Source organism: Arachis ipaensis, chromosome B10, assembly GCF_059453495.1.
Source record: "Arachis ipaensis isolate K30076 ecotype BB chromosome B10, ASM5945349v1, whole genome shotgun sequence".
Classification (NCBI taxonomy): domain Eukaryota; kingdom Viridiplantae; phylum Streptophyta; class Magnoliopsida; order Fabales; family Fabaceae; genus Arachis; species Arachis ipaensis.
This window is the reverse complement of record NC_142435.1, coordinates 119,966,645-119,983,435: the sequence shown is the minus strand read 5'-3', so window position 1 is coordinate 119,983,435 and position 16,791 is coordinate 119,966,645. Positions and strand designations below refer to the sequence as shown.

Here is a 16,791-nt window from a genome sequence, read left to right as displayed (position 1 = left end):
TATAAATTGTTTGTAACAAAATAAATCTAAAAAATACTTGCAAGAACAAATCTCGTTAAAGCCATTCACCTAACGGCATTTTAACTTCTAAAGTTGTTTAATTTAAAATATATCGTCCAATACTCCCACTAGTTGAAACAAAATTTTTGATAGTCATACTGTCTTACTTTGGGCACCATACATCTTCTCAAGATGTTCAGTAATAATGGGGAGATGCCTTTGAAATTGGAACTTATGGTTGTCAAAACAACCTATGTAAAAAAATATTACAAATACTCAAGGTTCTGAGAACCGGACCGGTCATCGAACTGCTATAGTCACTGGTTCACTGGTTTACTAGTCTAACCAGAGGTTCAACCAAAAAAACCGTTTTAGAATAAAATAATAAATAAATTATAATTAAACACCCTAAAATATAATTATAGTCTAATATAAATCTTAAAATATCAAAAGTACATTAGCAACCCTAAAATAGCAACACCAATATATTATAAAACAGCAACAATGAAACAGCAAGACATTATAAAACACTAAAACAGCAACACTAGTACATTATCAAAACACTAAAACAGCAACACTAGTACATTAGCAACACCATTCAGCAAGGCAGTGATGACACTAAACTAAACACTAAAAATAGCAAAATCAGTACATTATACAACATATCAAAAGTTCAAAATAGAGCATTCAGTAACCAAGCATTAGCATTAGCAAGGAAGTGATGACACTAAATTAATCAGAGCATTAGCAAGACAGTGATGAGTGATGACACTAAATTAAATACTAAAAACAGCAAAATTAGTACATTATACAACATATCAAAAGTTTAAAACAGAGCATTCAGTCACCAAGTATTAGCATTAACAAGGCAGTGATGACACTAAATTAAACAGAGCATTAGCAAGGAAGTGATGTGATGCGTGAGCATTTTTCTATCTTTTCCTAGTGAATTTGCATCTAATTTGTTGAGTTTAATAAAGAATTAATTATCTTTTAGCCAATATGGATGCTACTTTGAGTCTTTTGCAATTTTGTTTATTTTAGGTAGCATTCGGCTGGATTTGATGGAGTTTCTGCAACACAAGAACCAAAGGAGATGGCAGCGAGGAGCGATGCGTATGCATGACTGACGCGTGCACGTGATTTGGAGCTTTCCATGGTGACGCGTGCGCGTGACTGACGCGTACGCGTGATTTGAAGATTTGCTCAGCGACGCGTACGCGTGATTGACGCCTGCGCGTGACACGCGAAGAAGACCATCGACGCATACGCGTGACTGACGCGTACGCGTGACATACGCCACGTGCAGAAAATGCAAAAAAACGCTGGGGGTGATTTCTGGGCTGTTTTGACTCAGTTTTCAGCTCAGAAAACACAGATTAGAAACTGCAGAATGGACAAAACAAGTGGTCCCCACCTATCAACTGAAGACTTGTTAATTAATTCTAATTTAAATTCAAATATTATTTTTTAGGAAAAGATTTTATTTTAGTTTTAGAAGATAGAATTTAAATTAATTATGATTAGATATAAAAGGAAATTCCAACAGGGTGATTACAACACAACATTATTCCCAATTACAATTTACAATCCTTATTTTCACTCTGAACCATGAGCAACTAAACCTCCACTGTTAAGGTTAGGAGCTATGTCTATTTGTATGGATTGATTTTATTGCTTTTTCTATTTTAATTTATGTATGGATTTATAATTTAAGAATTGTTTTCGCTCTTTATCTTATGAATTTGGGTGGAACGGAAGTATGACCCTCTTTCTAATTGTGTTCTGGTATAACTTGGAAAAGCTCTTTACTTGAACAACAACTTGAAAACATATTCTCCTAAATTTTAATTATCTGGATTTAACGGGATACGTGACATATAATCCTTTTATATTTGGGTAATTAGAGTTTTTGTTGCATATAAACTGGAATTTGATCATCACCCCCTAATTGGAAGTAATTGACTAAGGAATTGGCTGTTGATGAATTTTAGAGGAGACTAGAAAGGTCTAAGGAATTAGGGTCTAGTCATATATAGTTTGCCATAAATTAAATCCTACATGATTAAAATAGTTAGTAAGAAAAGTTAATCCGGAAAAATAGATAACTCTGAAACCTTAACTGCCTTTCCCATATTTTATTCCCAACTCATTTACTTTACTATTTTAATTTCTGTACAATTGTTTAATGCTCTTTGAATATTCAAACACTCTTTTCTGTTTGTCTAACTAAGCCAATCAATCAATCATTGTTGCTTGATCCATCAATCCTCGTGGGATCGACCCTCACTCACCTGAGGTATTACTTGGTACGACCCGGTGCACTTGCTGGTTAGTTTGTTGGATTTTATAAATCTGGCACCAAGTTTTTGGCGCCATTGCCGGTGATTGACTGTGATTAACAACTATCAGTTGTTTGATTACTTAGATTAGGCATTTTAGTTTTAATTTTATTTAAATTTTATTTATTATTTTTGAATTTTTTTTTTAAAATAGCACTAATATTTTTCCTTAATTTCTGAAATTAAGTTTGGTGTCACCTAGTTAATTCTATTTTAATTGTCTTGTTTATTTTTCCTGTTGATTTTCAAAAATTTCTGTTTAATTTTAGTTATTATTTTTTAATTTTATTTAGCATTTTTATTTTATTATTTTACACAGGATACCTCACTGGGAACTCTCTACACTCTGATATAGAGATTTCCGTATTTTCTTATTTTCTGTTTGTTTATGCGAAGGAACAGAGACAAGGAACATCTCTTAGACTTTGATCCTGAACCTGAAAGGACTTTCAGGCAGCGTTTACAACAAGCAAGACTTTGCAAGGCTGCAGAATCCACTATGGATCACAATAATGCTGTTAATGCCAATGTGGCAAATCCGAATGGGGATGATCAACAAAGGAGAGTGCTTGACTCTTACTCTGCTCCTACTACAGATCTCTATGGTAAAACTATTGTGGTGCCTCCTATAACTGCGAACAACTTTGAGTTGAAGCCACAATTGGTCACCCTGGTGCAACAAAACTGCCAGTATCATGGTCTTCCCCACGAAGACCCAAATCAATTTATTTCTAATTTTCTGCAGATTTGTGATACTGTGAAGACAAATGGAGTGAACCCAGAGGTGTACAAACTCATGCTCTTCCTGTTTGCTCTGAGGGATGGAGCAAAGCTATGGCTAGATTCCCAACCCAAGGAGAGTTTGAATACTTGGGACAAGGTTGTTACTGAGTTTTTTACTAAGTTTTTCCCACCAAAGAAGCTGAGTAAACTTAGAGTGGAGGTTCAGACCTTTAGGCAGAGGGATGGTGAAACTCTTTATGAAGCTTGGGAGAGGTACAAGCTACTGATTTGGCAATGACCTCCGGACATGTTCTCTAAATGGACCCAACTAGATATCTTTTATGAAGGCTTGGGTGAAATGTCCAAGATGTGCTTAGACAATTCTACAGGTGGTTCATTGCACAAGAAGAAGACACCGGCAGAGACAATTGAGCTGATTGAATTGGTTGCTAGTAACCAATATTTATACTCATCTAACAGGAATCCTGTGAACTCTGAGGCTCCTCAGAAGAAGGGTGTTATGGAAGTAGAAGCTCTTAATGCTCTTCTTGCTCAAAATAAGCTTATGTCTCAGCAAATAAATCTGCTTACTCAACAGATGGGTGGAATGCAAGTCTCAGCTATCAACACCCAAAACCTAGCTCAAGAGACCTCTTATGACATGACAGGTAATTTTGTACAAAATGATAATTATGATTATGCTCCATCCTCTTCTGAACAGGTTAATTACATGGGGAGTGCTCCTAGAAATCCCAATAATGATCCCTATTCTCAGACCTACAATCAGGGGTGGAGAAATCACCCAAATTTTGGGTGGAGGGACCAATCTCAGAGAGCTCAGAATTTTAACAATAATTCTCAGGGCGGCTTCCAACAGAACAATCATAATAACCGCCAATTTTAGTCTCATCAACAACAACTATCTCCACAGGCAAATTCTAATTCCCAAGAAGATTCTAATTGGAAGATGATGAGGAGTTATATGCAGGAAACTAGAGCATCAATCAAGAATTTGGAGATTCAAATGGGTCAAATAGCCACAAGATTTAATGAAATTGATCAAAGGACCACTAATAGCCTTCCTGGTAACACTATTCGAAATCCAAGAGAGGAATGCAAGGCTATCACATTGATAAATGGACAAGTGGCAAGTATTAAAGCACAAGTTAATGAGGAGCCAAGTGAAAATGAAGATTGCAAGGTTATTAAATTTAGAAGTGGTAAAGTAGATGGCTCTGAGACCAAGTTCAATGAAGAGCTAGTTGAAAAGGAAGCTACAGAAGAGAAGAAGGAAGAAGTAAAGCACGTCCCTCCAAAGCGTGCAGACAACCCATTCCCAGACTCTCTTGACACTTATCCTACATTGCCAAAGGCTCCTGAGTACAAGCCTGAAATGCCATATCCTCAGAGACTTCAAAAGGAGACCAAGGACAAGTAGTTTTCGAAGTTCTTGGAAGTCTTTAGAAAGTTGCAAATCAATATTCCTTTTGCTGAAGTTTTGGAGCAAATGCCTCTCTATGTCAAGTTCATGAAGGAGCTATTATCAAAGAAGAAGCCTTTAAAGGGAGATGAGACAGTGGTCCTGACTAAAGAATGTAGTGCTATCATTCAGAATAACTTGCCGAGGAAGATGCCGGATCCAAGGAGCTTTCAAATTCCATGCACCATTGGGAGCACAACCTTTGAGAAAGTATTATGTGATCTAGGAGCAAGCATCAATTTAATGCCCCTGTCTGTGATGAAGAAGTTGCAAATCCAAGAGGCACAACCCGCAAAGATAGCATTACAGATGGTAGACAAATCTATGAATCCAGCATACGGATTAGTGGAGAATATCTTAGTCAAAGTGGGTAAATTCTTCCTTCAAGCAGATTTTGTGATTCTTGACACATGGGAGGATGAGAACGCCTCTATAATTCTAGGAAGACCATTCCTAGCCACTGGAAGAGCTCTGATTGATGTAGAAGTGGGTGAATTAGTGCTTAGAGTGCATAATGAGCAACTGGTCTTTCATGTCTTCAAAGATTACATTCAACAGGTGAAGAAGAGAGGTGCATGCAGATTGAGCTTATTGATCCAAACCTTCAAGAACCCCCTGATGACGGACAGCAGAATCTGCAGCTTAAACCTCCTTTGGTGACAACCAATAAAATTCCTCCTGACATCAAACCTAAGTTTGGTGTTGGGAATGCATCATCCACCAAGGAGGAGGTTCCCAAAAAGAAGAAAATACCCAGGGGATGGAGAAACAAAAATATCCCCACTGAAGGTTTCTCCCCAGGAATGAAGGTGGTGTTGACTAAGAATCCAGTACGGACTTATACAGTAAACAGAATCCTTTCTCTGGAGCATATTGAGCTAATTTATGGAGACACAGGAAAGAAATTTAAAGTAAGGGGTGAAGAGCTGAGCCCCTATGATCCTCCTCCTTAGAGGAGCTGACCGTCAAGCTACTGACATTAAAGAAGCGCTTGTCGGGAGGCAACCCGATAAATTCGTATCCTTAGCTATTTTTCGTAGTTGTAGTTTTCTTCCTTATTTGATTTTTACTAAGTTTTTACTGTTTTTTAGATCATGCAGCTATCTTAGAACAGGAGCCGAAAAAAAAAGGAGAGCACCCGACGCGCAAGCGTTGCTGATGCGTACGCGTCAGATGGGTGTGCGTGAAAAATAAAAATGAACAGAGAGTTACGCGGGAGTGGCGCAAAAATGATGCCTTTCGCACAAACAAGCCCACGCATACGTGTACCCCACGCGTGCGCGTTATTCGTGATTTTGGCACTCCACGCGTACGCGTCATCGACGCGTACGCATGACCTTAAAAAATGACGTAAATAAGTGTTTGGGCAGAGAGTTGTGCTAGCTTAGGGCTGGAAGTGTGCTAGAAGCACAAAACTTGTTCGCGTGTATGCGTCCCTGACGCGTGCGCGTCATCTGCACAAATGGCCATCTACGCGTGCGCGTGCATGACGCCCATGCGTCGCATGAAATTATTGATTCCCAAGCCACGTGAACAGAGAGTTGTGCGTGCACGCGGCTGGCTTTACGCGAATCGCACAAATCATGAGCACGCGGACGCATGCCTGACGCTCACGCGTCATTAAGGAAAATTCGCGACCCACGCGTACGCGTGCTGTACGTGTACGCGTCGCCTTCGCCGCACAACTACATTAGTTCGCCTCCCAGTTTTAATTTTTTTTCTTTTTCTCCCAATCCTAATTCTCTCTTGTTCTTTTATCCTTTTATTCTTCTGTCATCTAATAGTTATTTCTTTGTGTTTTCAGTTTTTCTTTGCTTGAGGACAAGCAAACCTTTAAGTTTGGTGTTGACACTTCGCTTAGAAGTTTTCTGTTTATTCTTATGGCACCAAAGGGAGGCGAATCATCTTCACAGGAGGAGCACAACCTAAAGAATAAAATGACCGCTAGGATAACTAAGGTGGTTGAGTTCCTTTCATTCTACATTTCTTCCCGCTTTTACTATATCATGTTCCGCTTTTCTGCTATTTTGCTTTGTTTGTTGCATGATCCTTTATTAGTTAGAATCCTAGGTCTAGTTTAGTTTTCTCTTAATTGCTTTAATTCCGAAAAGATGTCTCATATATTACTCACTGAGCTTGAATTCAAATAAAAAATACAGAAGTGATGTATTGCATGAGAAAGTGAGTTTATATTGAAGAATAGTCTTATTTACTTAGATGTGGTGGTACTTTCTGTGATTCTGAATGCATGACATGAACAGTGCATATTTAATTTTGAATCAAAGAATGTTGATGCACAAGGAATGGGAATTTAGAGAATTATTATGATTTCTCTTAAATTAATGAAAGTTTAATCCTTGAAGCAAAAGAAACAGCAAAAGAAAAAATAAGAGCAAGGTCCAAGGCTCTGAGCATCAATGACTAGGGAGGTCAGACATGATTAAAAGCTCAAAGAGTTGTTTCCCTAGTCACATGCTTGTGGTGTTCTTGTGTCAAGTAATCCTTGAGACAAAACATTTAAAGTCAAGATCAATTGCAGAGTACGCCAAAGGCTTTGAGCACCACTGTCTAGGAGTAACTGAAAAAAATTTATAAAAATAATAATATTTAGAACGTAAAGAGAGTTCCCCAGTTAAGTGCTTGTGGTGTTTCTGTTTCAAGTAAAGTTTGAGACAAAACATTTAAAGTCACGGCTAGGCTCAAGGTGCAAAGCACCAAAAAAAATTGATGTGTTCAAGGATTAAATTGAGTTACAAAAGATCAGAGAATTCATAATATTATCCGGATTCTAATTCCAAATGACAGTGACATCCTTCTGATTCAAAGGAGAGTGAGATGCCAAAACTATTCAGGATTGCAATTTTAAATCCCAGTATAAGAAGAGACATGAGCTTAATCGAACTCTCATTCTCATGCAAATTCACATCCTAAGCCTATATTAGTTATGGTTGCTTGAGGACAAGCAACAATTCAAGTTTGGTGTTGTGATGCGTGAGCATCTTTCCTATCTTTTCCTAGTGAATTTGCATCTAATTTGTTGAGTTTAATAAAGAATTAATTATCTTTTAGCCAATATGGATGCTACTTTGAGTCTTTTGCAATTTTGTTTATTTTAGGTAGCATTCGGCTGGATTTGATGGAGTTTCTGTAGCACAAGAACCAAAGGAGATGGCAGCGAGGAGCGACGCGTACATGTGACTGACGCGTGCGCGTGATTTGGAGCTTTCCATGGCGATACGTGCGCGTGACTGACGCGTACGCGTGATTTGAAGATTTGCTCAGCGACGCGTACGCGTGATTTACACGTGATTGACGCGTGCGCGTGACACGCGAAGAAGACCATTGACGCGTATGCGTGACATACGTCACTTGCAGAAAATGCAGAAAAATGCTTGGGGCGATTTCTGGGCTGTTTTGACTTAGTTTTCAGCCCAAAAAACACAGATTAGAAGCTGTAGAATGGACAAAACAAGTGGTCCCCACCTATCAACTGAAGACTTGTTAATTAATTCTAATTTAAATTCAAATATTATTTTTTAGGAAAAGATATTATTTTAGTTTTAGAAGATAGAATTTAAATTAATTAGGATTAGATATAAAAGAAAATTCCAACAGGGTGATTACAACACAACATTATTCCCAATTATAATTTACAATCCTTATTTTCACTCTGAACCATGAGCAACTAAACCTCCACTGTTAAGGTTAGGAGCTATGTCTATTTGTATGGATTGATTTTATTTCTTTTTCTATTTTAATTTATGTATGGATTTATAATTTAAGAATTGTTTTCGCTCTTTATCTTATGAATTTGGGTGGAACGGAAGTATGACCCTCTTTCTAATTGTGTTCTGGTATAACTTGGAAAAGCTCTTTACTTGAACAACAACTTGAAAACATGTTCTCCTAAATTTTAATTATCTGGATTTAACGGGATACATGACATATAATCCTTTTATATTTTGGTAATTAGAGTTTTTGTGGCATATAAAATGGAATTTGATCATCACCCCCTAATTGGAATTAATTGACCAAGGAATTGGCTGTTGATGAATTTTAGAGGAGACTAGAAAGGTCTAAGGAATTAGGGTCTAGTCACATATAGTTTGCCATAAATTAAATCCTACATGATTAAAATAGTTAGTAAGAAAAGTTAATCCGGAAAAATAGATAACTCTGAAACCTTAACTGCCTTCCCCATATTTTATTCCCAATTCATTTACTTTACTATTTTAATTTCTGTACGATTGTTTAATGCTCTTTGAATATTCAAACACTCTTTTCTATTTGTCTAACTAAGCCAATCAATCAATCATTGTTGCTTGATCCATCCATCCTCTTGGGATCGACCCTCACTCACCTGAGGTATTACTTGGTACGACCCGGTGCACTTGCTGGTTAGTTTGTTGGATCTTATAAATCTGGCACCAAGTTTTTGGCACTGTTGTCGGAGATTGACTGTGATTAGCAACTATCAGTTGTTTGATTGCTTAGATTAGGAATTTTAGTTTTAATTTTATTTAAATTTTGTTTATTATTTTTGAATTTTTTTTAAAATAGCACTAATATTTTTCCTTAATTTCTGAAATTAAGTTTGGTGTCACCTAGTTAATTCTATTTTAATTGTCTTGTTTATTTTTCCTGTTAATTTTCGAAAATTTCTGTTTAATTTTAGTTATTATTTTCGAATTTTATTTATTTATTTTATTTAGCATTTTTATTTTATTATTTTATACAGGATACCTCACTAGGAACTCTCTACACTCTGATGTAGAGATTCCCATCTTTTCTTATTTTTTGTTTGTTTATGCGATGGAACAGAGACAAGGAACATCTCTTAGACTTTGATCCTGAACCCGAAAGGACTTTCAGGCAGCGTTTACAACAAGCAAGACTTTGCAAGGCTGCAGAATCCATTATGGATCACAATAATGCTGTTAATGCCAATGTGGCAAATCCGAATGGGGATGATCAACAAAGGAGAGTGCTTGGCTCTTACTCTGCTCCTACTGCAGTTCTCTATGGTAAAACCATTGTGGTGCCTCCTATAACTGCGAACAACTTTGAGTTGAAGCCACAATTGGTTACCCTGGTGCAACAAAACTGCCAGTATCATGGTCTTTCCCACGAAGACCCAAATCAATTTATTTCCCCACGATGGAGGGCTAGGGTTCCTTTGCTTCAGAGTTCTCCAGTATAGGGAGAGTGACAAATGAATGAATGATTGGGGGAAGTTGGGGTGAGGGTTGGGTCACGAGTGGATCGCTGGATCCGTTTCTTTTTTTTTTTTACAAATTAAAAAACGGCGTCGTTTTATCCGAACCGGCCGGTTACCGGTCCGGCCCAACCGGCCAGTTCAGCAATTTTCCAGCAGTTTTCTCTCGAGCGGTTATAGGTGGAGGATTGGACCGCTTGCATTGCCGATTCCCGATTGAACCGGTTCGACCGGCCAGTCCGGTCCGATTTTCAGAACCATGCAAATACTTCACAAGTTCTGACCATTTCAAAATCAATTTTATTGGAAGATATTATTTCAGTAGGATTATCTCAATAATAACTCCTTAGAAAAAACAATTCTCAAATTGTAGTCCATATATTACTTTCAAGTATGTCACACAAAAAATGAACATATTTAAAAATTTTAAATATGAAAGTAAGTTAAGAAATTTATATTTCTGGCAAAATTATTTAGAATCGTGAATGAGTACCTTGGTTGTCAAGTTGTTACTCATACCTATTCTAAATAAACATGATTAAATTATATCTCATACAATTATAATTCTAAATAATTACTGGTTGTCAGACAATTATTTAACTAAATTATATTTTATACCCCTAGGTTGTCTAGGTTCAAGTATAAAATTAATTCTCCTTATACATCATCATATGCATAAATAAATTCTATCTTTGAGTACAAGTTTCCTGGTTGTCAGATTGCTCCTTGTAAACAAGAGATAAATTTATTTTTTTGGCAATCTCCTTACTTTTAGAATTTATCTCTATTGTCAGAGTTTTTTTTGTCAGTACTCATGGATTAAATTTTATACTCCTAGGTTGTCTAGGTAAAAATATAAAATTAAATCCCTAATACATCAAATGTATATACTGATTATTATCTTAAAAATAAAACTCCTGATTGTCAAGCCACTATTTATAATCAAGAACATTAGAAAAACTAATTTCTAAAATTACAGTGTCCAAAACACATCAATCAAATCAAAATTTGATTTTTTAAAAGACTAACATTTAGCCTTATAGAACCATCAAATCAAATTTGACATTCTCAATATATACACTTATATATAAAAACAAATATTTTTATTCCTTTAAAGTGACTTTATAAAGTCATGATAAAAAAATCAAATAAAATTTAATTAAAATCATAACCATAAAAAATAATAATTTAATCACAATTAAATCATTAACATTGAAATAAATTAACTATTAATTTATTAGAAAACCATCTCAATGAAAATAACCACATCACATGCTAAAAAAATTTGAATTAATCTTATTAATTCACAAACTTTTAGAAAATAGGAATAAAGATTTAAACACAAAAAGCCAATGCTCTGATACCACTGAAAAATTACTATGTGTTCATAACATGCAACGGAAGAAAATAAAGTAATCCTAAAGATCTATTTTGTGTTTAAACTTTATTCGAATAAACAAAATATAGATTAGATCTAATATAAATACCTGTGTGCGCTAATAAAAATTACTTTCTCCTTTGATGGTACGAAGGCGCTATGCGTGTCCATACTGAGACCAACATTTGCTGTCAACTCTTTGACCAATGGACATCTGATCTAAATTGAGAAACCTCTTGCAACTCTTTGCATGCCATAAAATTCTTCTACAAGAATTAGACTCACATACGTTTATGTGTGTAGAGGTAAAGGAATAAACTCTTGTGTTTTTATTATCTTCTATGATTTCTCTACTCTTGGGATACATATATATAGTATGAGATTTGTTACTAATTTTAAATTTGAATCTCAATTCAAATTTAAATCATATCTTGTTATTTTAAACTTGAATCTTTCAAATTTATGAATCATATCATAACTCAATTTAAAACAGAATCAATTAGGATCTCATCCAAATTTAGAATTCAAATTTAGAAATAGAATAACTAATTATTCTCAAATCTCATTTAATATTCTCAATTATCATCCTATTATTATATTCTTGGTTCTAGCAAAGAATATAATAATATTCCATTTGAATTAATATAATTATTTATTTGATCAAATCAAAATAATAATTAAATAATTTTACAGCAAAGATTAGAACACTCGTTAGTGTGTGGCCCCATAGGTTTAATACTAAGCAGGTAGTAAATTAGTCATACTAAATTTACTAATCAAGGTTGGCGTCTAACAACACTCCTTAACGACCCAATAGTATGAAGTAATATATTTTTACTAAGAATCCGAGAAGAACAAAGTATAATTCCTTCCATCTTTCCAGCTCTTAGTTAATCTTTAGAGTATGGTTTAATTATCAACCTCTAACTTGATACGATTATTATAATGAACTGTGAATGGCTTAAGAAACTCATTTCTTTATTCATTCAATCTCCTTGGCCAAGGTTTTATTCATCTCAGTCATTATAATCATAGAGCTCAAACTCTTTACCGAGAGTTGACGGATTCTTTATTGACTAATTATTAATTCTACAAGTATTTAAATCATACCCAATGTCCATTCAACTAGCACCCTAAGGTATTAGGTGTCTGGAATCAAAGTATAATAAATACATTGTCAATTACTATGATAGTTGCAAGTCAAAGGAACTCTATTACTATGTTCATTTTGAGAATATCCTATTGACAAATATGCGGTAATTATAACCATTAGGAATTTTCAAAGTGAGTCAGTTCAATGGTCATATCTCTATATGCACCATCTATATATATAATTTAATAAATGAGATCTATTAATCTTCATCCAATGAAGACTATTTTATATATATATATATATATATATATAATCATTTTAGATTATAATGTCCTTTTAAATAATCATGTGACCAAAAATAATTTAGATTAAATAATAAAAGATTTATCTCTCAATATTATGATCACTATCACAATGATAAATCACTAAATTTAATTAAGGGCTTTATTATATTAACATTTTAATATAATAACAATATCAAATTATTTGACACATAATTGATTTGGATTGTGGTCATACTACTTATTTCCAACAATCTCCCATTTGCACGAGAACCAATCATGATAGATTAAATCTTGGGCATACTATTATCTCAATACCAATCTCATTCTCAGTCTCAATACTTCAAAACAAACTCTACCTAAGAGACATAGACACAGTGGTACATATACATTATTTATTTGCTAAGACATAGATTTTTTTTATAGATATAGTGAATATGCACAAAATACATATTTTTAATTATCCTCATTAAAAATCGAACACCAAGACACAATCTAAAAGACACAAAGTTTGACATTTTTATCTCTAATAATTTTTTTAATTGTCAATTTTATCATAATCGCAATTCTTCTTTTTATTGCTCTCTATGATCCTCCCACTTTCTCTACCACTGCCCTCTTCTTCCATCACTACTCTCTTTCCACTGCAATTGTACCCTCCTCTTTATGTCCTCCTTTTCTTTCACTTTTTGTTTTGCACTTCCTCTATTTACTCTTTGTATTCATATGTGCCAACTCGTCACTTTGCTCTCCCTCACTTGTTCGTTTGTTCGCCGCCTCCAGCTTGCAATGCTATTGGTGATGTCCTTTGATTTCTAATATGCTTTATCTTTTCATTTTTTCTCATCATCTTTTTTTTTATTTTTAATTTTTATTTTTCTCCCAAAATATGTTATATGTATTTATTAATGAGATCTTGTTTTGTTGTTTAAACTTGTATTGGATTATGATTTTATAGTTTTTCTTCTTTTTTTCTTCTTTTTTGGGAGAAAAGAATTAAATAGAAGAAGGAAGAAGATAGAGGAATTAATATTATGAAGACAAAGGGATAATAAAATAGACTTTTTAAAGTAATTTATGTTATGTGTATCATACTTGTCAGACAAAAAATATCTATGTGTATATGTACCTATCTTAGTGTTTATATTTTGGCAAAGTCTTGGGTGTAGATGATGGATTTTATTCTACATGTGTGGAGTGGTGTTGTTACACTGTCAGCGCGACAAGTGTTTTCCCAAGAGACAATTTCTGGTTGGGTTTAGAAATTTAGCAGCTTTTGATGGTGACCCCTCACGTGAAATGTTGCGTAATCTTGATAGGTAATTATGATTAGTATTATTAATGATGGTGAAAGTTAACTAGACTTGAGCTTTTTGGACTTTTTAGAATTATTGGTAGATTTTTTTGAGAGTAAATGAAACTAGGCTTATTGATAGAAGAAGTAGTAATATAGTCCAGCCCAATAAATATATGCAATGAATTGCAGCAAGTAGGTGCTTGTCTTTGACACTTCCAATACATGAACATGAGTTAGTGCTACCATTACCTTCATTATTTTCCTCAATAATTCTCATAGTTCTAAAAATCGGATTGGACGGATCGATTAGATTGGTCCAACTGAGAACCAGAAGCAATTAATATTCGGTTCATATAGTAATCTTCACATTAGTGATTTCGGTATATATATATTAGTCTTCATGGATTAGATTATTAAATACTTGTTATATAAAATAATTAAATTTATTATTTTACAATTAAAAATTAGCACATAATGAACCAAAAACAATTAATTATTCACCTATCAACTTAAAAATTAAAATATAGTATAAAATACTGTTTAATATTTTGAAGTAGATAAATTTAAATTTAAATTAGTATTCAAATCACACATATTACCTAAAAATTTTATTTACGTATATCATAAATTTTATATTGTTTATTATAACTATTATTTAAAAAAAAATTACAATTGGTACACCATACTTAGTACATACTTTAATCATGTAAAAAGTTAATGACCCTTTCCTACAAGTCACTAATCTAAAAATTTTGGGTCAATGTATTTTCAATTTCCATTCATAAAGATAGTCTGACCCAACACGAATAGAATTTTACAAATACAAAAAAGTGTCTCTAAATAAAGACCCAACATCATATTCATAATCACTAATTAAATAAATATTTACCACATTTAACAACTAAATTTCTTCACGTGCATCAAGGAATAAAGAAGTAAAAGAATTCTGTAACTTATTCAGACAATGACAGACATTATTTTTACATTTTTTTTCTCTAGACATTTAATAATTTCTACTGTTTACAACATATATAAGAGTCTCTCCTTTTACACCATAAAATTCACCTTATATTTTTATGTCAATAATAGGGGAGAAGAAAGAATAGGAGAATAAAGAACAGACTAGAGAGAAGAATAGACTCACAAGGCATAATCTTCTTCTCGGCTCCCTCCAGCTGCTGATATCTTTCCCGTTCTGTCAGATCCATTTCTGAGTTAGTTAAATCCAGAGCTTCCTTCCCTTAACCGTGTGTCCTTCCTAACCATATTTCCCCTTCTAGATGTATCAATGTACCTTTTCTAGAAGACATAAAAGATATTTTAAAGAGAAGAAAGGAAAAAACGTGAAACGACTCATTGCCAGAAGCCCAAAAACAGGATTTAAGTAACTCGGCCACAGATCAAGGAAGAGGGTGCCTCGCGTGAATTGCTCCAATTCGTGGTCGCCATGCCCAAGGTGCGCTAACTCGTGGTCGCCAGGCTTGAGTTGGCATCAATCCTCGTTTTCCCCGCGCCACACTCCACTGCTCTGCCAGGTTCTTCCATTTTGTGTGTGCTGGCTTTGAAATGGCCATGCGTATTTTTGTCCTACTTTATTTCCACACGTATTTTTGAAATTAAATATTTTTGTTTATTTATTTTAATAAAAAAACCTAGATAGTTATGTGTCATAATTTAAATTAGTCCCGAAATTATTTGTACTCAACTTAAAAGGATAGGAGTTTAATTGTAGTAAATTAATATTTAGACAAAATTATGGTATTTAGGGTGAAGGCTTTGGTTTGACCAACAACCTTGTTGGAAATCAATAATGCATCCCTGGAGGATTCTGTGGCATAGTAATCAGAATCGAACCGAACCGGTCGATTTGACTAAAAAATCCAGTAAATCAATGATCTATTCGGTTCTATTTTATTATTAGACCGCTTCAGTAATTAACCCGATCAACGGTGGTCAAATCCGTTAAAAACCAGACAGTTCGACACGAACCGGTGTAGTTCGGGCCGCTGACCTGCGCCTCCACGGTACACCAGCGGGGATGCTGAATCACAGTAGAAGAACTTGTGAATTAATTCACAAGAATGCTTCACATGGGATTCGAACTCAGGCACACTCTTACTCTATTGTATGCTAATAATAGAATATATAATAACCAAGTTCACATGAGTAATGCTCCAACCTTGCAACCTTACATTAGTTCATATTTTATTAGAATAATTTTAACCTCACATGTTTACTTATGTAATTCAACTTATATATGTTTATTTCTCTTTTAAAATTTTGATTGTTTCTTATTTTTTATCAACAAAATATTTTTACTTTTAATTTTATCTATATGTAACTTTTTTTTTAATTTTTTTCAGATTAGACCTATTAAATTAAAGGCTAATAATTTATATAAATTATATATATCACATTAAATCAACGAGCTAATGAAATTTATATATAATTTATAAATTTAAATAATATAAAATATTAAACACTAATTTTTATTTTTCAATAAACATTGTATTATAGTTTTATATATTTATTTAATTATTACCAGGTCAAACTGTTCGACCATTGACCCATCGATTGAACCACTAATTCAGTGACCCAGTAACTTCATCGGATCAATTACCGGTTCGATTTTAATAACTAGTTCTATCGTATTAGAACCTATATTTAGACTTTTTTTTTTGTTTGGATAGATTGGACAGTCCCTAATTTGAAGCCACACTCACACACATCCCACTCACATACACACACATGGTTCTATTTACTACGTGGCCATTACTAAAATTCGTATCCCAGTACAACATATTAAGAGGCAACACATATAGTCACTTAACTAAAGTCTTAGTTTTAGACAATTTTAATCACTAATGTTATTATTAGTGGATACTAATTTTGAGTTCATATAGACCAAGTCCAAGAAAAAAAAATAAAGATGCCAAAGAGGTCCATTGGTGAGGCTGAGAAAATTAATGTCTTACAATTTGC

The 16,791-nt window shown here is 34.0% G+C and overlaps 1 protein-coding gene across 1 annotated transcript in view; it reads right to left on the bottom strand.

Moving 5' to 3' along the window:
• Positions 1 to 15,386, bottom strand: part of LOC107620971 (DNA repair metallo-beta-lactamase family protein) — a 31,924-nt gene extending 16,538 nt beyond the window's left edge. The window contains exon 1 of the mRNA XM_021113343.2: positions 14,954 to 15,386. The gene's annotated coding sequence lies outside the window, so the exon portion shown is untranslated. The remainder of the gene's footprint in view (positions 1 to 14,953) is intronic.
• Positions 15,387 to 16,791: the final 1,405 nt, after the last annotated feature.